Below are 22,850 nucleotides of genomic sequence, written 5' to 3'. Positions count from 1 at the left end.
CTAGCATTGAAGGCTCTTACATGAGGTGTCATTAGGCTAGGCAAGACTTCATTGGCTATAGCCCATTTAATACAATCAACGAAGCTGCTTCCCTAGTGATGCCCCTCCTCAGAAGAAGGGGCTATACTTGCCTCTATCAACAGAAGCAGTTCGACCTTTTTAAAGTTCTGTGATGTCCAGCTCAAGGTGTGAGAGTTTTCATCCTGGAAGCTCGGAAATAGTGTGAGAACAAAGAAATTTTCCTGCTCTATGAATTTTCTGACAAAAGTTGTTTAGCTGCAATGATTCTCTTCAATTTTCCCGATGATAACGCAAGCTCCTAAAACTATGGCACAAATATTGAAAACTATAATTTATAGCGAATCTACAATTGTGGGACATTGTGGGAATGCTCTCTTAGAGTAAAAGGTGATAACTAGTTAGCAATGGGTGGGAAATTTCCTAAAAGCCCTAACTGCAATAGCATTGTTGAGCACTTTTGGGGCATTCATGAGCATTTCTTGAGGAAGGATTTCTTCTCCTCTCCGATGTTTGAAACAAAAAATTTCAAGAGTCCCAAATCATAAAAAAAGCCTCAATACTATTCTAGCTCACATAGATAATAGCTCATCTCACTTCTAAAATCTTTAAATTTAGATTTAAAAGTTTGATGACCATGATTTCAAAGCAAGCATTTTTTTTTAATGCGTATAAAAATCACATGCTAGAAAACTAATTAGATATACAAGTTGAACCTTAACAGTAATGACATTTGTTAAGGTAGGGCTTATAAGCATAACACAATAGCCTAACCAACCTAACTAACCTACACTAACATCTAATCCAACTCAAAGAAATTAACCTAACATGAACTATCAAGGAAGGGAATGCAAGTGCAAGGAGGAAAGGTGGTGTGTTTGCAAGGCCCTAGGTTTGGTAGAGAGGTGCAAGGAGTAGGCACAGGTAACCAAGTGGGTCGAGAGCAAGAAGGGGAGGGGGCAGCCATGCAGAGAAGAAAGGGGGTGGAGAAGAAGAGGTGGTGATGCGTAGCAGGCAGCAAGGACAGGTTGCTTTGGAAGGCTAGCAAGGAGAGCAAGAAAGTGGAGGGAGCAATCAAATAGAGAAGAAGGGGCCAATTAGGTTAGGCTTAATGGTTTGGAGGCCCTTATAACTTAGCCTAATTGATTAAGTTTTCAAGGGGGAATCCTAATTAATGGGATTTTGATTTAAAGTTGAGTTAAAGCACATAAGATTTTAAGTTGTCTAAGCGCACATAATTTGTTCCAACATGCCAAAATCATTGGGGCCTCAAAATGCCTAAGTAGCTAACCATTTTTCCCATCTCTTTTAGAGTAATAGACACATGTTTTGATTAAACTAGCCATGAATGCAACCCACGATGGCACATTTATTAGAGATTATAAGGACTCATTCTAGTAAAAAGAGCAATAATATTAGTTCATGATCAAGAAGATGGGTGGAGGACATGAGCTAAATAAAAGAGGTGCATGTAGCATGATAGATGGATAGAATGAGCAAGATGGAATCTGGATGCCTTTTGTATATATGAACATAAGAATGATGTTGCATAGATACACATACGAACTTGGTGTAGGGTTAGTGTAGGCCAAATGAGAATGATTGCAGAAGATATTTCAAAATATGAGCATGTATGCTTTCATATTCTCTCGACTATTGAGCCATCATTCATGACCATACTAAGCCAATCTCCATGGACAAGGTTTTCACCTCTAGATGAGGAGAAGTCATCGATAGCAAGATGTGGAAGACTTAAGTAATAAGTTGTCTCCTACTAGTCCGCATGTTTCTATGTGAGTCTCCGTGGTTGGTGACCCAATTTAGCTAGCATAGGAGGATCACAATCTACTTTTTTAGCTCCCAAGGAGTGCCCATCCCACCTCCTAGAACCCCACAAAGTACTAGACATCTTTGTCCACAAGAATCATGGAGCTCATTGATGGGTTCATCAGTGGGGACTGCATATAAGAAAGCATTGCTTGGTCAGAATCTTCAGATTTATGGTCAATAGCCAATAGATAGGGACCTTCACTTGCTCTCATATTATTTAATCTTGCTCCTTCTTGAGTCTTCATTCTTGACCAGAACTCTACTCTAGGCTTCGATTTTTTAATTATCAAACTAGATTCTAGCAATTCCTCTTTTAATGGAATATAAAGTACTCAGAGAAAAGGAAAGGTAGCACTAAGAGCTGGTTTCAATCAAAGAAAATGGCCAATGGCTATTGTTCTTGTCTCGAACAACATGCATGAAAGACCTGAGTCTAATGTAATGTGTGTGTGTGTGTGTGTGTGTGCACGCATGCGCGTGCATGCGTGTGTCTATATTCTCTCTCTCTCTCTCTCTCTCTCTCTCTCTCTCTCATCTACTCTTGCATACACATATACAAACCTCTTAAATCTATAAGTAAAATTCAAAAAGCTCTATATCCCCAAGAAACAAAGAAAAATAACAATTTTGACATATATAGGTACTAATTAAACTTATTATGTCATAAGTGCAATTTTAAAAAAACTTTTGGACTAAAAAGGCATTCACATTACATTAGACCTAGGTCTTTCATGAATGTTGTTCATTATTTAAAGACAAGAACAATAGCCATTGGCCATTTTCTTAGATGTTAGGTGTAGGGTTAGTGTAGGCCAAATGAGGACCATTGTAGAAGATATTTCAAAATATGAGCATGTATGCTTTCATATTCTCTCGACTATTGAGCTGTCATTCATGACCATACTAAGCCAGCCTTCATGGACAAGGTTTTCACCTCTAGATGAGGAGAAGTCATCGATAGCCAGATGTGGAAGACTTAAGTAATAAGTTGTCTTCTACTAGTCCACATGTTTCTATGTGAGTCTCCATGGTTGGTGACCCAATCTAGCTAGCATAGGAGGATCACAATCGACTTTTTTGGTTGCCAAGGAGTGCCCATCCCACCTCCTAGAACCCCACAAAGTACTAGTCGTCTTTGTCCACAAGAACCATGGAGCTAGTTGGTGGGTTCATCAGTGGGGACTGCATATAAGAAAGCATTGCTTGGTCAAAATCTTCAGATTTATGCTCAATAGCCAATAGCTAGGGACCTTCACTTGCTCTCAGATTATTTAATCTTGCTCCTTCTTGAGTCTTCATTCTTGACTAGAACTCTACTCTAGGCTTCAATTTTCAATTATCAAACTAGATTCTAACAATTCTCTTTTAATGGAATATAAAGTACTAAGAGAAAAGGAAAGGTAGCACTAAGAGCTGGTTTCAATCAAAGAAAATGGCCAATGGCTATTGTTCTTATCTTTAATCATGAACAACATTCATGAAAGACCTAAGTCTAATGTAATGTGTGTGTGTGTGTGTGTGTGTGTGTGTGTGTGTGTGTGTAGATATATATATATATATATACTCTCTCTCTCTCTCTCTCTCTCTCTCTCTCACACACACACACACACACACACATCTACTCTTGCATACACATATACAAACCTCTTAAATCTATAAGTAAAATTCAGAAAGCTCTATATCCCCAAGAAACAAAGAAAAATAACAATTTTGACATATATAGGTACTAATTAAACTTTTTATGTCATAAGTATAATTTTTAAAAATATTTTTAAAAAAACTTTTGGACTAAAAAGGCATTCACATTACATTAGACCTAGGTCTTTCATGAATGTTGTTCATTATTTAAAGACAAGAACAATAGCCATTGGCCATTTTCTTAGATGTTAGAGAAGATGCTCAAGTTTTCAAAGTAAAGCCTCCTAAGGGTGCTTCCCCATGCATACTAGCACAACTATTCCAAGCCCATTGGCAGCTAAATTACCATGCCCCACGCTTATTGTAATGATATGGGTTCTTTTTTCTTAGGGTTGCATTGCCAATGCAACAACATGGTTTGAAGATGTGCTGGTAGAGCATTACAATGCCCAAGCACTAGGATTGCCTCAAATACTTTCATCTTCCATCCTTGTCAAGCCTTATAAATGTCATGGTAAAGCCTTCATGGGAACCCATTCGTGCCATGCTAGCTTGAGCATTCCAATGCTGAAATCTGAACCTTAGAAGCATCGTGTTGAGGTCTTATAGGGATTTCTTTCTTAATTTAATTATTCAAATCTTTAGTTTTGACAGTAGAAATGTTTTAAACTTTATAATTTAATGATAATAGTTTTAAGCCTCCATTCATGGTTACAAAGTTTTGAATCCCATTTTTAAGGTTTTTAAAAAAATGAATTTTGTTCATGGATTAGAATGCAGGGTTTTGTACATTGCCATAATTCTCATTGCTAGTAGATACTCATCATGAATCAATGTTAAGTGCGAAAGCGATTGCTTAGGCTCAATGCACATGAAACCTGAAGTGGAGCACTGGTGGCTAGATTTCGAGACTTGCACAAAAATTGAGGCAAAGGTGAAGCATCTCTCGTTTCAAAATTCACAACTCAATTTTAAAGAATGTCATTTTAAGCACTAGTGCTCTATTTCAATGCTCCCATAGAGGTACAAAGTTTGATAGGTAAGCCAATGAAAGATGGCAAGTTCTCACACGTAGAGACTTAGACTTGGAGTGTTCACCAATAACGTTTTTGGGTACCAATACAAGAACCTTAAAATTTTTAAATTTACAAGGTTTTTTCAAGATTTTTGCAAGTTTTTCATCAAATATACCTAAAATGGCCTTAAAATTTACAAATTCCAAAACCTTCTCTCCCAAAATTTCAAGGTTTTTTCTAAAATCTAACAATTCACATGACATTAAACCTCGATTTTTCGTGAACACCATCTCCCTTGAGAGTACTCAGTCATCTAATAAATGCTTCAAGCTATTGGGCTATTACAACATGTGAACCAAATCAACCTATAAAGCACCAACTTGGCATTTCTTGCCCGTGTGCAGTACTCAAGCACGTAATAACGGCTTCAAGCTATTTGGGCTTTTACAACATGTGAACCAAATCAACCCATAGCACCGACTGTGCATTTCTTGCCAGCGTGCACTAACTCTCACCTAACCCGAGTGTAGACTACCTAGTACATAGCCATACAAGAGCTTCGAGTGAGCTGAGGTCACAATTGTGAAATCACAAACGGTGGGAAAATGACGAGTTCGAATCTGTTGATGCATCTAAGGCATCCTGCAAGGCAGTTAAATTTCCAACAGCATGAGTTTTGACTGTTTTTGGAAAGTTAAGCTCCAATTTATGACTGTCAGACATTGGTAGACGGCCTGAACCGATATAAAAGCTTCATCTCAATTATAAGAATTGGTAGGTGGAGTTATTCCTTCTCGGACAGCTGCGAATTGTTTGTCAATTTTTCCAACTGGCAGCAAAGAATTGCAAGTAGATAAGAGAATAATAAACTGCAAACTGTGGATTGTCCTGACCATTAGATGCATCGTCTCCATAATTTGTAGTAGTCGGGAAGAGGTTCTTTGATCTCTTGATACTTACCTCTTCATCTTCATCTCTCTCGTGTAGAGCTTCAGAAATGGGTTCTAGCCAGCGGCATGTGTTTGTGCTGCTGTTGGCACTGGCAATGGCTATGGTTCAGCCTTCCGTAGCCCAACTCAGTTACAACTTCTATGCCAACTCCTGCCCTAGTGTCGCGGGCATTGTACGAAGTGTCTTCACTGCCAACTTGGTCCGAGATCCCACTTCACCCGCTGCACTGCTCCGGCTGCTCTTTCACGACTGTCAAGTTCAGGTCTGTTAAATTCTCTACTATCGTCACAAGAACATTCTAGATTTAAGGCAGCTAGTCGGTTGGGTAAGGTGCATTTGGGTGGCCGGTGCTTGTGTGAGGCAGTTCTGTTGCGATGTGAACAGAAACATTCTAGATTTGAGGGAGCTAGTTGGTTGGTTGGCTACCTACAACGTGCATTTGGCGGGGCTCTCGTTAAGAGGCCGGTGCTTGTGTCAATCAGTTGTGTGTTGCTTGCTATGTGTGTAGTCTCTGGGCTTTGCTGGGTTGTGTGCACTGTGCACACAACGTGAATTTGGCCAGGCGATCGTCGACAGCGCGGTGCTTGTCTGAGCCAGTTGTGTTGCAATGTCCGTGTATGGGACTGTTTGGGCTGGTGTTCTGGGATAGTTTAGTGTGTGTGGAGCTTGGCCTGTGTGAGACAAGATGTGTGCTTGCATTGTGCGCCAATCTCCTGTCGGTATTGGAAGGTAGCGTAGGGTACCCTACATGTATAGAAATCCGACTGGGCTACGGTGGTGGTCTGCGCGGTGATTCTGAGCTAGTTATTTGTGATGGAACATGGCTGGGTTGAGACAAGATGCTCGCTTGAATTGTGCACAAACCTCTGTCAATCTGCTGGGTACTGTAGATCTGGGAAGGTGGCGAAGAGGGATGCGATGTGCGGCAGCATGTGGGGAAGGCTATCGTGGATGGTGCATGAGGTGGAAGATGCTGACGTGAACGGTTCGCAAATCTGTGAAGCAGGGTACGGTGCATTGGGAGGATGGTGGTGTGTGTGAACTGCGGCCAACAGCGAATGGTGCAAGCGAGGAGGAGGACGGAGGGAGGCAGGGAGGGGCGAGGAGGAGGCTGGGTGGAGGAGGAAGGAGGGGCGAGAAGAGGAGGTGGCGATAGAAGTGTTGGTGGTGGAGAAGGAAGGGCGGAAGCTAACGTGAGGGGTGTTGGGCGATGGTGTGTGCAGGGCTGCGATGCTTCGATTCTGTTGAAGACGCAAGGAGGGATAGTTTCGGAGCTTGAGTCGCCTTCCAATCTGGGCATTCGAAGGCTGGATTTCATCGACCTCATGAAGGCAGCTGTAGAGTCATCTTGTCCTGCAACTGTTTCGTGCGCAGATATCATCGCCCTCGCAGCAAGCCAGGCCGTCAACCTCGCCGGCGGTCCTCTCATCCGTTTGCCTCTCGGCCGTCGCGATTCTACCTCCGCCAGCAGCTCCCGCGCTTCGGCTCAACTCCCCCCCGCCGACATCAGCTTCGATGGCTTCCTCCAGGTCTTCTCCTCCAAAGGCATGTCCCTCCCGGAGAGCGTCGCCATGCTCGGTCCGTGCTCTTCCTTCGATCTTACCGCTCTCATCCTTTCCATTTCTCCCGTTTCCCGGCCAATATGCAATTGCATCGTGAACGATTCCTGTTGCCAAATGCGTCCGCAGCAAACTTCACCGGCCGTGATTTCGCTCTTGCGTTTTTCCCCCTCCAAGAGAGTATTCGTTTGATCAGAGAAGAGAATGAGCCTGCCATCTTTCCCACGAGATACGACGTGTGCTCCATGAATCCTCGACGCTCGATTTAATCGCATTCTAGCTGCGATTTTGCAAATGCGTCCCTCTCGATCTCTCCACTTTCTGATGCATCATTGACGATTCCTGTTGCAAATGAGTCCCAAGCAAGCTCTCCCCCAGTGGCGATTTAGCTCACTAGCTCCATGTATCCTCACAGCCGAGAAAATCTATATTAGTTGCCATTTCGCTCACCGTCTTTCATTTTTCCGTTTGCTGTTACAGGTGCTCATACGCTCGGTGTAGGCCACTGCGCTAGCGTCACCAACAGACTTTACCCTGCACGAGACCGCAGCCTCGGCTTCTTCTACTACAACATTTTGCGACTGCGCTGCCCTCCGCGATTCAGCTCCTCCGCAGTCCTTCCCAACGATCTCACCTCGCTCGTCTTCGACACTCAGTACTTCAGTTACTCGCTCTCAGGAAGAGGCCTGTTCACTGTGGACTCCGAAGTGGCCAGAAACCCTCAAACCGCACCCATTTTGCAGGAATTCGCTCGTAACCCCGCGTCCTTTTTTGGAGCTTTCTCCTCTGCCCTCGTCAAGCTCTCCAGTACTGGTGTACTCACTGGTTCACAAGGTCAAATCCGGCGCAACTGTCGCCAGGTGAACTAATGTGTAGTCTGAGTTCCATCTTCTGAGTATTGCCTTCTCCTTCCCCTGAATACGCAAGTCTTTTCTAACCCAACTGCTGTTGCCTTTTGTCTCTAGCTCCTTGTCCTGATTGCACGCATTGGCTCTGTAAATTGCTTCTTCTTGTCTTATTCCCTCCAGCAAGTCCTCGTGTGTTGATTCTTCGACACGTTCCGAGTCCCGACCCGTCCTCCCCGTTTGCCTTTCCTACTCCTTATTGCTCCCGTTAAAGGAAATATTTGAAGTTCGAACGTCAGACTGAAAAAAACACCCCGTCCGCTATCTCACTCTGGGTTCTGCCCTGCCCGGTGCCATTCTTCCGTCAGCTACGTCTCCTCTGTGCCGCTGAATGAATACCTCATTCCATGAAATTTCGAGTGATATCTCGACAAGCAGCACAGAAAATGTGAAGTTCAGTAATCTGTATTATGCAATGTACTATTGCATCCGAATTTGAATTTGCAAAGTTGCGGCAACGAATAGAAATAGGTATGCATTCTTTGCCAAAAATGTAATCTATTAGACAGTTACGCCTTCACTATGTAGTTCTACACATAGTGATATGTCACAAATCTTTCAAAAAAATAAAGCTTCCCTTTCTCTTACTACGATCCATATGAGTTTGGTCTCGAGGTAAAACCTCAACAATTGCTTAGCACCTTTTTGTATGAGTGATTCCTCCTGCCTCCGGCCAATTCCCTTTTATGATCGTATGCCTCTTTTAAACCAATGCACTCAAAACTTATGCTTGAATTACACGTTCACATAATTCCAAATTTTTAAGGTTGATTATACTCTTTATAGTATTCTAGAGCTTGAATTTCTTAAGATTTCCTTATGTCTTATGTAATGATAGATTATAGCTTATAGAAGCATCTTTCTCTTAGAGAGAAGAGTAATGAAACAATTCATTTCTAAATGCCTTTAGAAGTTGGCATCTGATTGAGCAAAAATTACACCAAGAAAAATGTGCCAAATGGAATAGTTTTGCATTTAAGTGTGTGTGCCAATTTAATTGGTATTGGGGGTAGTCCACAACTAATAGTGACATTTAAAGAAAACTTTTGGGGTAGTCCACACCCTTCAAAGACCATCTCATTTTTTGACAGAACTAATCAAGGAGGTGTTCCACATCCTTGATTAAATTCATAAGTAAATCAAATAAGGTTATAAAATGAAACAAAAAGGTTAAATAACCATAATCAAATTAAAGCTAATCTATAGTAGAAAAAAATTGAAGGTTTCAAAGCACCAAGGAAAAAAATTCATTTGCATTAAGAGTTTAAAAGAAATGAGGAAATTAAGTGAAAATAAAGAAGGAGAAACAAAATAATAAATGATACACTTGAGAAAGTCACAACTAAAAAAGACATTAGGAAAAAAGGGAGCTCATTTTGGGGCCTTTAAGGGTTCAAAAAAATGTCTCTCAACCAATGAGAAGAAGGCCAACGCAACGTAGAAATTTTACAAAAAAAGAAAAAAATATGAAAAAGAAAATAGTACTTTATGTTGTTACAAGCGTGTGGCATTAATGAGAAGATTTTTTTTTAATTTCTTTACAGTTCGCCTGTCGTATCAAGAGATGTGGACCCAATCAAAACAGAGCTCCATTTTGAAACCTTCTCACGTGCGGGGAAAATCTTTTGGCGAGCTTTTTAATGTGAGCTTTTTTACCATTTTCTTTTTTTTTGTGAGCTTTTTTTAGAAATCCATATGTGTTTTTGTTATAAGAAAGATGGGGAGGTTAGAAAGAGGGGGAGAGGATATAGGATATGTTCATTTTCATAGCATGTGGGAGGGGTGGAAGAGTGTATACTATGCACAAGGGGGGGCGGATGTGAGTGGCATTAGGAGACAAAAAATTATGGAAGATATGTCCATATTCAAAGTAGAAGGGAGGAACTATGGGAGATATATTCATTTTAAAAGTGTATAATTTGAAACTTTTGACCTCATATTTGGATTCCTCGTCGAATTCCGGTCATTTTGAGTACCAACATGACCATATTCCGATAAAACTTGAAAAAATGGTGTTTTTTGTCATTTTGGCCTGTTTTGGGCCTATTTTGAGTCTAGCGTTTTATCGGAATATGGTCATGTTGGTACTCAAAATGACCGGAATTCGACGAGAAATCCAAATATGAGGTCAAACTTGTCAAATTATACACTTTTAAAATGAACAAATTTCCCACATGCTCTCACTTCCCCTTTGCATTTAGTAGATGAACATAACTTTCACATTCCTCATCCTCTCTCTCCTCCTTGCACTCCTCTTTGCATACCTTATAAGTTCCCCCTCTACGTTCTCCACTATGATAATGAATATATGTTCCAACTCCCCTCCCCTCCCTTCTCCATGCCACCTTACCCATGCACCCATCCCTCCCCCTTTCCTTTATCTCCCCTCCCCCCCCTCTCTCCTCTTAACTGCAACCATAACCCAAACTTTCAACCCACCCCACTCCATGAACCCCCCCGCCCCCTCTCTCTCTCTTAGGTGAATGAAAAGCTCGCAATATTAATGAAAATTGAAAAAAAGCTCATGACAAAAAGCTCACCAAAAAATCACACCCCTCACGTGGTGACCCAAAACAACCATTCTCTTGTTCTCCGACGCCATTCCTCTACTTTCACCACGACGAGCCATTCCATTCTCTCTTCGACAAGCATTCCTCATTGCATCACTATTGTTGTGATGCTCTTAAACTTTCAAGACAATAAGCTCCTTTCACCGTTTATTCGCTTGTTCTGAGTTTCATTCATTTTTGTTAATGTCTTACTATTTTAGTGTGTGTTCGTTTGACTTCGTAGGTATTAGAGTGAGGATTTCAGATGGCAACCAAAAACTTTGGTCATGCCACTAGGAAGTGGCCTGTCGCTCTACTTATGGTGAAGATGTGGATGTAGAAAGTATCTCTTTGCCGCGAAGACCTACCTCACTAATCTCATGTGTAGAAGTTTCCAATACTGTGAATGTTGACAGTAGCTGGAAAAGGATAGCAGTGGCAAAAGGAGATTGGGTTCTAATGCAACCCAACAAGCGGAGAAAGCAACAATCAACTAATACTTTTTTGGCTTCTTGGAAGTGCAAAGTGAAAGATTTTACAGTAAAAAGGAAGGCACAAGATGCATCAAAGAGGTTCAAATACAACATGTCTACATGCACCAAGAACTTGTATTATGAGATCATCCTACTTATCTTCCACACCATAGACCCAATTGTAAATGTATTTGTGTAATGAAATACTTGAAATGAAATATATGTTTCTTCCCATGATAGACAATCTCTTTGTTTTAGTTCAGATATAGATCCCTCATCATACGAAGAGTGGCAACCACTAGAGTGCATACTGGGATTCTTTGATGCTTTACATGGTGCTATTGGGGAGCTACACTACAGAGGTCAAAAATCAACAATGCTGGCTGAATCGCGTATATATTTTTATAATCACTTTTATCAATTGATGGACAATGCTCACTCACACGATTTATTAAAAAAGCAAGATCTCCTGGCATGGAATAAAATTGATTGGCCAGTCCCTAATGGTAGCATCACAGAATCCTACAGAGCCAAACTATTTTTAAAAGTACAACATTCCCTAAAACCAAATATTGCTACCAGGATAATTAAAATCAACATTTTTATGCCACTTACAGTTTTTGTAGAACTTTTTCAGGATTATCTAGTTAAAGTTTGTAACACAATGTTGACTTTCATAGCAAAAGGGTATGATCCCGGGGGATTCACAAGAGGAAACTTATGATATCACGTGAGTGTACAATAGGGGGGTTTTTTTTAATGAGGCATAAGCTTATACATTAGGGGTGGGGGGCCTTTTATTTTTTCCCAATATTGAATTTAAGTTAGGGGGGCCATGCCATATTTAAGAGGGGGGGGACATAGTATAGGCTACCTTGGATAACTAGTCCAAACAAGTTTGGTTTTGTGTATGGTTTTAAATAGTCATAGGGAAAGTAATCTAAATTTTCTTATTGTGCGATCTAAATGCTTGAGAAAGAACGCAGATTTAAGGAAAGGGGGGACATAATAGAATTTTGGTGGTATCTTATAAGCTTAAATAGGGGTGTTTTATCATCCTACATGGATCTTAAATAGGGGGTTTTCTTGAAGTTCATGCACGCAGGTGACGTCCCCCTTTCATGAAGAGTGAATCCCCCGGGGGTATGATGAAGTTCCAATTCCAAAATTTTTGGATAATGGTTGAGATAGAATGGTGGCCTATTGAGAATGACATCCTTCTAACATCCATCTCACTAGGACAATGCTGCACTCTCTATCAGTTATACAATGACATTATTATGGAGACTGAGAACAACATCCGTAAAGAATTTTCATTCATTTTGAACAATAGGAAGTAAGTTAGTTTCCACCCTATGTTTCTCCTAATTTGACCACCCTGTGTTTCTCCTAATTTGATTCTCTTTACATTTACATATTGCTAAAATTTTATTTTTGCAAATACTTCAAAGGAGCGAAAGAAAAATTCAATGCAAGGACATTGTAAATAGAACAATTCAGATAATACAAAGCTATTAACTCCAGGTATTACTTGCAACCAAAAAAAAAAGTTGACATTTGATGTATTAATACAAAATGATTAAAAGTATCATCTGTTTTTCTATTATTGCTCAGAATCATTAGGAAAAAAGGGAGCTCATTTTGGGGCCTTTCATGGTTTGGAAAAATAAGCTCTCAACCAATCAATAAAGGGCCAATGTAACGTTGGAAATTCATGAAAATAAGAGAAAATAGAAAAAAGAAACAATACTTTATGTAGATACAAGCGTGCTACATTAATGTGGAGATTGGTTTTTTATTCTCACAAGATCTTTGGACAAGAAGATAGAATCTAGTCTGACATTTTATCTGACAAGGGCCTTCCCGCTTCCACCTTCCTTTGAACTTTGAAATGTTGTGCCGCCTTTCCTTCGAAAGGTCTACCATTCTACACCACTTCCTCATTGTGCAGCAGCCTCTTCTTTTCCAAAACTGCTCCCTTGATCCTGTTTGGCATAGAGTAAGATGTTTCTTGTCAACTGTCTGTCTGCCCACTTTCTCTTTCTTGAAACTTCAATTTGTTATCTTGTTTACATTACTTTGCTATTGTTATAGATTCAGAAGGTCTCCATGGTGAATAAAAATCACGGCCATTCTTATGGAAGACGCTCTGTGGATGATAATGCTATGAAGGCAGAATTATACCACACATCTTTACCCCATCGACCTGCTTCTTCTATTTCTTCGGTAGAGAATTCAAGTATAGTCAAAATGGAAGGAACTTGGGAAAGGTTTAGTGTTTCGAAAGGAGCATGGGTGCTCATGCAACCTAGCAAAAGAAAAAAACCCCAGATAAAAAACATTAACTTGGCATCATGGAAGGGAAGAGTACGAGATTTTAAAATCACCAGAGGGAAGATATCGGTGAAAGAAGTTTTGATTCAGCATGTGTACATGCATAAAGAACTTGTCTTGCGAGACTATCCAAATGATCTTCTGCAACACAGGCCTAATTGTATATTTTTCTATTGTGGTTTTTTTCTTTACGAGGTGTATGGATTTTTAAGATGAAGCTTTCTTTCTTTGCTTATTGACATTCTTGTGTTGTTTTATTTCAGATTTATACCCTTCATCGTATGATGTGCACATTAGCTATCGTCATGCACAGGCTCATGTGGATGGCATTGATAGCACCATGGACTCACGCGTCATTGTGTGAGAGTATCACTTCTACATTAGTGATGATTGATCGCATGATGCCCATTTTGTGCAGCATTGCTTCACTTTGCATGATAGTTTCTTGAGGGATCATGGTGTCACATGGTAGCAGTGCTGGATCTGGTCAGACGGTTGCGGTGGTCAGTTCAAATCCGCTAGACAGTTTTATTGGTTCTGCAGATGGCACCGTGAGACAGGCATTCCGATTACATGGAGCTACTTCGAGAAAGGGCACGGTAAGGGAGAGCATGATGGTGCAGGTGCTTGCGTGAAGCGTGCTTTGCGTCGATACCAATTGCGTCACAGTGCCGATCGCTTCAAGGATGCACATGATGTGGTGCGGTGGTGCAGCCACCACTAGTGCTACCTCCTCGTTTCAGTCGCATGACGATAGGGTGGTGAGCCGGTATTTTTGGTGCGTGGACATTGGGAGTCTTGATCGGTCAAGGCCTTTTGATTGTCGTTCTGTGCCTGGCACTCTTGATTTCCATTCCATCAGAAGCATAGGTGAGTCTCACCCCGCGATCTTTTCTCGACGGTTTGCATGTTTTTGCTCTGCATGCATTGATGATGATTGGGGAGGGTGCTCCATGATACCATGGGCCGATCCATGGGTACGGCGAGTGCTTTCTCCCTTCCAGCCTTGGGAGGAGGTACATGATGATCAAGATGCAGGATTCAGTTCCTCTAGAGATTATGACCAGCTTACAGATATTTTGCATATTGGTGATATCTTTGCGGTTATTGCTTCGGAGGGCAATGAGGAGCGTGTGGATTATTACTTGTTGCGATGCTCTATGCTGAAGAGTGTGCTGAATGAGGATACAGAGGATGGACATGGGATGCACTTCAATGCTCATAGCATGATTGTAGGTGGCCACTATTTTCAGCAGATACAGAGGCGTGGTCGCTATATTGAGTTCCAAGAGTACATGGCGGATCAGGAGGCATACATGTATTCTCATCTTGTTGTTGGGATCAAGATTACTTTGAGTCGTGTTCGCACTCGCAAGGCGACATCCACTCCACGATGGTGCCTTGCAGTGGCGGATCACGAGAGCATACTTGCAACTATTGGCATGAGAGCTGATCCTGAGGAGTAGCACATTAATATCATATTTTTTGGGATCATCAGTTGATCAGATTGATTTTTATTGGGTATCACTAGTTGATTACACTTTTTTGTATTTGATATGTATAGGCTCACTGTGTGACCGTACCATTGTAATTTTCATGGACTCATATTTTGTATTTCACTATGATGGCTGTATACATGTTCATACACATCATTGTATTAGATTCTATTTTTTACATAATGTCCGATGTCTTCTCAATGGGATTTGTTGTGTTTGTAAAACAAAAAATTGTTTATTAGTAGTAATGTTGTAATTTGTTTTGTGCTTTAGGACATTTTAAAAACGTGACTAAGAAAATTCACGCACGTACTAATGAAATACGCGTGGACTTACTTGTTGGGGATGAAACTTCGCATGACTCTTAGGCCACCCTAGACATACATCCACGTGAGATTTGGTCTGAACTGATTTGGTATGCACCACATGGAAGGTACAATGCGTACATTTTTACAATCCCTACTAGCACGACTGGGGCAAAGCTATGGTGCATGTACTAACGAAATACGCGTGTGGACTTATCTGTTGGGAATGAAACTTCGCACGACTCTTAGGCCACCCTAGACATACATCCACGCAAGATTTGGTCTCCAACTTATTTGGTATGCGCCACGTGGAAGGTCTAATGCGTACATTTTTACAATCCCTACTAGCACGACTACGTGTGAAAAATGGCGCACGTACTAACCAAATATGCATGTGGACTTATCTGTTGGAGATTAAACTTTGCACGGCTCTTAGGCTACTATAGACGTACATCCACGCAAGATTTGGTGCCCAACTGATTTGGTATGTGCCACGTGGAAGGACAGCTGCGTACATTTTTACAATCCCTACTAGCATGACTACGTATGAAAAATGGCACACATACTAATGAAATATGCACGTGGACTTATCTGTTGGGGATGAAACTTCACACGGCTCTTAGGCTACCCTAGACGTACATCCACGCAAGATTTGGTCTCCAACTGATTTGGTATGCGCCACGTGGAAGGACAAATGCATACATTTTTACAATCCCTACTAGCACGACTGTGTGAAAAATGGCGCACGTACTAACGAAATATGCATGAGGACTTATCTGTTGGAGATTAAACTTTGCACGGCTCTTAGGCTGCCGTAGACGTACATCCACGCAAGATTTGGTCTCCAACTGATTTGGTATGCGCCACGTGGAAGGACAAATGCGTACATTTTTACAATCCCTACTAGCACGACTAAACCCTAAACCCTAAACCCTGAACCCTAAATCCTAAACCCTGTTGGGGATGAAACTTCACACGCCTCTTAGGCTACCCTAGACGTACATCCATGCAAGATTTGGTCTCCAACTGATTTGGTATGCGCCACGTGGAAGGACAAATGCGTACATTTTTACAATCCCTACTAGCACGACTAAACCCTAAACCCTAAACCCTGAACCCTAAATCCTAAACCCTGTTGGGGACGAAACTTCACATGCCTCTTAGGCTCCCTAGACGTACATCCACGCAAGATTTGGTCTCCAACTGATTTGGTATGCGCCACGTGGAAGGAAAAATGCGTACATTTTTATAATCCCTACTAGCACGACTAAATCTTGAACCCTAAATCCTAAACCCTGTTGGGGATGAAACTTCACATGCCTCTTAGGCTACCCTAGATGTACATCCACGCAAGATTTGGTCTCCAACTGATTTGGTTTGCGCCACGTAGAAGGTATAATGCATACATTTTTACAATCCCTACTAGCACGACTAAACCCTAAACCCTAAACCCTGAACCCTAAATCCTAAACCCTGTTGGGGACGAAAATTCACATGCCTCTTAGGCTACCCTAGACGTACATCCACGCAAGATTTGGTCTCCAACTAATTTGGTATGTGCCACGTGGAAGGTATAATGCATACATTTTTACAATCCCTACTAGCACGACTAAACCCTAAACCCTAAACCCTGAACCCTAAATCCTAAACCCTGTTGGGGATGAAACTTCACACGGCTCTTAGGCTACCCTAGACATACATCCATGCAAGATTTGGTCTCCAACTGATTTGGTATGCGCTACGTGGAAGGTATAATGCGTACATTTTTATAATCCCTACTAGCACGACTAAACCCTAAACCCTAAACCTTGAGCCCTAAATCCTAAACCCTGTTGGGGATGAAACTTCACATGGCTCTTAGGCTACCCTAGACGTACATCCACGCAAGATTTGGTCTCCAACTGATCTGGTTTGCACCACGTGGAAGGTATAATGCATATATTTTTGCAAGTACCTTTTCAATGCTTAATGTTTACAATTACGACCCACGGCATTATTTTTAAAATACATTATGTATTAGATGTGTGAATTGAGATATTTGAAATTCAAAATCATACTCTTAATTTTAAATACGCACATGGGGATGAAACTTCGCACGGCTCTTAGGTTTAGTGTAAAAATTGCAAGCATTGATATATACGAAATTCAATATGATATTCAAAATGATAAAGTTGGAACTTGAACACTTTTTCAATGCTTAATGTTTACAATTACTTCACATGGCATTCTTTTTTAAATACCTTATGTATTAAATGTGTGAATTGAGATATTCGAAATTCAAAATCATACTCCTAATTTTAAATGTTTATGTTACATTTAAACAAACTATAAACTGAGATAAACTGAGATAAACAAAGTGTGAAGAACATCATGAAAATACAAAAATGCTCATACATCATAAAAGTGGGAGCAATATCATGAAAGTACCAAAATGAATCTGTACATCATCATCATCATGCTGCAAAAGTGCATCCCTATACAAGAAACGTGTGAAGCCTAAACAATCATCCTGAATCCGAATTTGATAGCTCTACATATGATCCTCTAGTGGAACGCTGACGTGGCTCCTGTATGACCCGCTACCCAACCGTCCGCTGTGTGCCCTCAGGCAAAGCCGGCTCAGATGGGCCAGCCTCATCACCTGCATGAGATGGGCCAGCCTCATCCTGATGAAGAGGAGGGCATGCTACATGTGCCACCGCTGCCATCTCTGCCTCCCTCACCTCCTCTATGTAAGCGCGTCTCAGCTCCCATAGCCGTGCATCTGCGAATACTCGTGCCTCAAATCCAGCGTGAGTAATCGTCTCTACATGTAGAAGATGCTAGTCTCGGCCCCGCCCTAGCTGCTGCTCCACCCACTGCTACAATGATGTCTGCAGCTCTGCCTCTCGCTCAATCCGACGTGCCTCCTCTGCTCGTGCCTCGTCACCTGGCATGAAATCACCATACGAAAAGCGTCGTGGAACGCATGCTGCAACCACTGATGTATCAGCACCCTCCTGCATTAGCAACGCTCTCTGTGCCTCCTCCTTGTAGTGCTCTGTCAAGACTACGCGGGCGAATGGATCAATGGCCTGACGATGACCAGGATATAGATCATCCATGCCTAGTCCTCTATATGTGGCCACATCAATGTCAGCAAAGCATACAGGGCACACTGATCGTGCCACCATGTGGCGGGTCATGCAATGGAGATGTGCGATGTGGCCGCACCCTAGTCCAAACCACCCTACGGTGTCAAACTCCTCGTGGCAAAGGACGCAAGTGGCAGTAGGAAGCCTGGCTATGACTGCTGCATCTATGGGTGTCCTAGTCGGCACATCTACAGGAAAAGCGGGGTATAGGGCCACGCTGGGGTCGATCCTATGGTGAGATGGATCACGACTAATATGCCTCAACTGCAAAATATAGTGCTCCGCACGATGGTATGCTATGCGTGTCCGAATCCTCTGCTCCTCCAAATCTGTCTGCAACAGTCGTATGCGAGACTCCATCTCCTGACGCAATAGATGTGCCTGCAATGCAAACATGTCGCGTACATGGTGAGAATTAACCAAAAAACTTCAGTTCAAAACACGCTACAAAAAAATAAACTAACATAATCAAAATAACTAACCTCATCCCTAGACTCGGCCAGCAATGCCTCCAACTCTGCAATCCGTGCGTCTCGAGCCTCCAACTCATGCTGAGGCGGTGTAGATGTGGGAGGTGGTGTAGATGTGGGAGGCTCCATCGATGATCGAGGTGGGGGAGGTGGAATCGCAATAGATCTCGATAGGGCAGAGACCATGTGCTACAAGGATGATGCCACTGAATGAACATCCCCCCTAATCTGTCCTCCCACCGCTCGCAATGCCGGTGCAGGGATGGTGTGCAACTCTGGTGCCTCGCGTCGACGCCAAACACCTACAATCTGATGCTCTTGACGCCCCATCCTACCATGTCCCGCTCCTGATCCTAGACGGGTACTAAGGTACTCTACCCGATGACCAAGCACAAACTCAGCGTATAGGTGCATGGCAAATGACCTGGCTATCTGACGGTTGTGAGGCAATCGACCACCATTCGCAGCGAGATATCTCGGATAAATGTGTGCTGCTATGATGGGGTGCCTACAACGTAAAATATGCAAGGGGAGCCCTGATCGTGGTCGCATCACCTCGATGTGACCATCCCAAAACATATCCTCTAAGGCCTGCCTGTGATGTGACTCACGCTCAAACAACTGTCGAATGGCTCTCCAATCCAAGCCACCACCAGTGATCGCCGCCTCAGCCTGTGCCTAAAAGCTATCCACAACGTCCTCAACTGTGTCCAATCGACCCAGAGCCTCAATAGCTGAATCTAGACTCGCAACCAAGTGAGGGGGTGCCCTAGCATCCTGCAGTGCCCTCATCTCAGCTCTCAGCATCTCTATCTGCATACGAATAGTGGTGCTAGAACCTGTGCGCTGGCTGGCACATGCACAAAAAAAACACATGGAAATTAATATTCTATTTGGGTAATGAAAATAATATTCTATTCAATATGACTTATAATCTATTTACGTAATGAAAACTATTTGTACGTACTCCTTGATGAGGTAGGATGTCGTTGGGATCATCCTATGCACCTACCGGTAGATGGGCCAAATGTGTGGCTCAATATTATGTTTATCAAAGTCAATATTATTAAAAATTCTTAATTTTGATTAAAATTTTTTCAAACTCTAGTTGTTGCATTTTTAAACTTAGATGTCTCAAATATTTTTCCCTTATATGTTTCCCTTTTTTCACTTTTTATCCAATATGAAACTTTTCCACATGTGGTGTAAGGACCACATTGTCCACTTATGGCCCCTATACTAAGGACAGATAGTGGAGAGGTTTGGTTAATAAGACCTTCTTTGAATGCTTTACTGCCTTGGGTTTTCAATAGATATGGAGGAGATAGAAGGATACCTAATACATTACTTTGAACGATACACAAGCAAGGCACATCTAGTATTTCTCGGACTACACATTAAAAAAGAGAGCGGGTTGACACTACAGACCTTTTAAAGCGAGAACTTTGAGAATATAATTAAGCCTTTTCAATATTATCTATTTTGGTTGGGCAATCCACCTCAACTAGTGGCCATTCCTATAGATCATTACTTGGTTCCCATGCTTGGGGAGAGAGGAGACCTTTGGACAATCATAAATTACGTATGTGTTTTTGATGCGCTGGTGCATTTACAAGATCCAATTAGCCATATGCTTATGCATCTAACCACTCTAGTGTTGGGGTCTTTGCCCATGTGGTGTGGTGTTTTAGGGATAATGCCCATGTGGTGTTTTATACAGCCTACTTACTCTACCTAAATTATGAAACAACTCTTAACCAACTATATAATCTATAATATTCCACATAAAAGATGATTTTTTAAAAGATGGTTTTGAAGACTAAAATTTAAACGTTTTTTTATTTAAATAACAATAGCACCAATTTCAAAAATAGCATAAAACCTACTTTAATCTCTCTTTTTCATGTTCTTGTTTTCTTGTTTTCTTGTTTTTAATACATGATTTTCTTATTTTCACAAAATTCTTATTTTCTTGTTCTTGATACATGATTTCTAAAAACAAAATTTAAACGTTATATTAAATTCAAAACTTCAGTAATTTGTAAACTTCAATTATAAATTTTTTTAAATAGATTATTTTAAAAAACAAATTATATACTTTTTGACATTTAAATACAAACTTAAACTCTTATTTTCTTTTTTTTTTAAGATCATTTTTAAAAATAAAATTTAAACGTTTTTTATTTAAATATAAATAACACTAATTTAAAAAATATCTTTAATCTCTTTTTTTTAAAATATGATTTCAAAAAACAAAATATATACATTTTCAGGCTTTAAATAAAAAAGTACGTAATTCTAAAAATAATTTAAAAAACTTTAAAATGCATTTCAAATTTAGAAATATTTTATAATTATTCCTATAAACTAAAATTTAAACGTTTCTTTATTTAAATAAAAATAGCACTAATTTAAAAAATAACTTTAATCTCTTTTTTTTAAAAGATGATTTTAAAAACAAAATATTTACATTTTCACATTTTAAATAAATAATTACGTAATTCCAAAAATAATTTAAAAAAACTTTAAAATGCATTTCAATTTTAAAAATATTTTATAATTATTCCTATAAACTAAGATTTAAACGTTTTTTATTTCAATAAAAATAGCTCTAATTTAAAAAAATAACTTTGATCTCTTTTTTTCCAAAGATGATTTTTAAAAACCTAATTTTTACATTTTCACATTTTAAATAAAAATTTAAAATGCATTTGAAATTTGAAATATTTTATAATTATTCCTATGAACTAAAATTTAAACGTTTTTTTAAAAAATAACTTTAATCTCTTTTTTTTCAAAGATGATTTTAAAAAACAGAATTTTTACATTTTCACATTTTGAATTAAAAATGTCGTAATTCAAAAATTTAAAAAAAACTTTAAAATGCATTTCAAATTTAAAAATATTTTATAATTATTCCTATGAACTAAAATTTAAACGTTTTTTTCTTTAATTAAAAATAGCTCTAATTTAAAAAATAACTTTAATCTCTTTTTTTTCAAAGATGATTTTAAAAAACAGAATTTTTACATTTTCACATTTTGAATAAAAAATGTCGTAATTCAAAAAGTAACTGGCTATCATCTACCTCATGCTTGTCTTTGCAAGCGGCCTTTTGAATCATCCTCATAGTTCCATTGATCATCTCTTAGTGGCTTAGAATTCATGGCATTTTCTTGCTCTTCCATATTCTGCCAACCTTTTTGTCTTATATGCAAGTAGTCTTCTCTCCTCGCCACATATCTCTCTCTCCTCACCAAGCATGTATCAAAATTTTTGTATCGTGTGAATGATACGAAGGGCTGCTTGAGAATAATTCCCAGTAATCAGATAGGTTTGCAAGATGTTGAAGTCATAGGTTTGCAAGATGTTGAAGTCCTCAGGCGTCCTAGGTGAAATCGTTTGTAATATCCTACTAAAGGGAGTAGCTATTGAAGCTTTGCTCAGATTAGCATAAGCTTCTACTATGAAAACTTATGCACTTGGTTCTTAAAATGCCTACTCAATTCTAATTCTGCGCAAATTCCCACTTGATATCCTTAACACAGCTCTCCCCAGCCAAATCCTACTATGAAAATATGTGCACTTAATTCTTAAAAATGCCTATTCTCATTCCGCTCAAATCCCCACTCTATACTTTCAACACATCTCTCCCCACTAGGATTGCCAAATGTTGGTCTTTTTCATGTTTCTTGAGTTGACTAAATACCCATGTGCCTGAGCTCGGTTTGTGAGTGCACATTGGTAGAAGATGCCCTCTCTTGTAGTCCCCAGGTTGTTGTGCAAGGCTTCTACTAGAAATGAGGTGTTGAGGAACAGACGCCAACATATAAACTAACATAACAGGATAATGTGTCGAGTGGGTGAACTGTATGGAGACACTTCTTGCACACTTAAGCAGAAAGATAATAGAATACCAATCCAAGGAATGTCAATATTATTGAAGTTAGAACGGATTTTAGTATCTTATAGCTCTTGCACACCTTCACTCACCTCAACTAAGGCTTGAAGCTCTATGAGCTAGTAACCTTTTTTTGCTAGACTCACTAGGACTTGTGTACTCACTCATATCTCACTATCAATCGAGTAAGTTTGAATTCTCCCCACCTATGTAGGCAAGCGCATGGCCTGAATGAGGACAATCAAACTTGTCACCTTCTAATCATGTTCTT

The 22,850-nt window shown here is 40.3% G+C and overlaps 1 pseudogene across 1 annotated transcript; it reads left to right on the top strand.

The window, feature by feature from the left end:
* Positions 1-5,499: 5,499 nt before the first annotated feature.
* Positions 5,500-8,208, top strand: LOC147902689 (peroxidase 29 pseudogene; annotated as a pseudogene). Its single transcript, XR_015540907.1, has 3 exons — positions 5,500-5,715; positions 6,677-7,031; positions 7,493-8,208. The product of XR_015540907.1 is annotated as a peroxidase 29 pseudogene (transcript).
* Positions 8,209-22,850: the final 14,642 nt, after the last annotated feature.

Source organism: Dipteris shenzhenensis, chromosome 4, assembly GCF_047967505.1.
Source record: "Dipteris shenzhenensis isolate YYH24624 ecotype China chromosome 4, Dip_SZ_1.0, whole genome shotgun sequence".
NCBI lineage: Eukaryota > Viridiplantae > Streptophyta > Polypodiopsida > Gleicheniales > Dipteridaceae > Dipteris > Dipteris shenzhenensis.
Note: the sequence above shows the minus strand (reverse complement) of the source record. Positions and strands in the feature narration are given on the sequence as shown.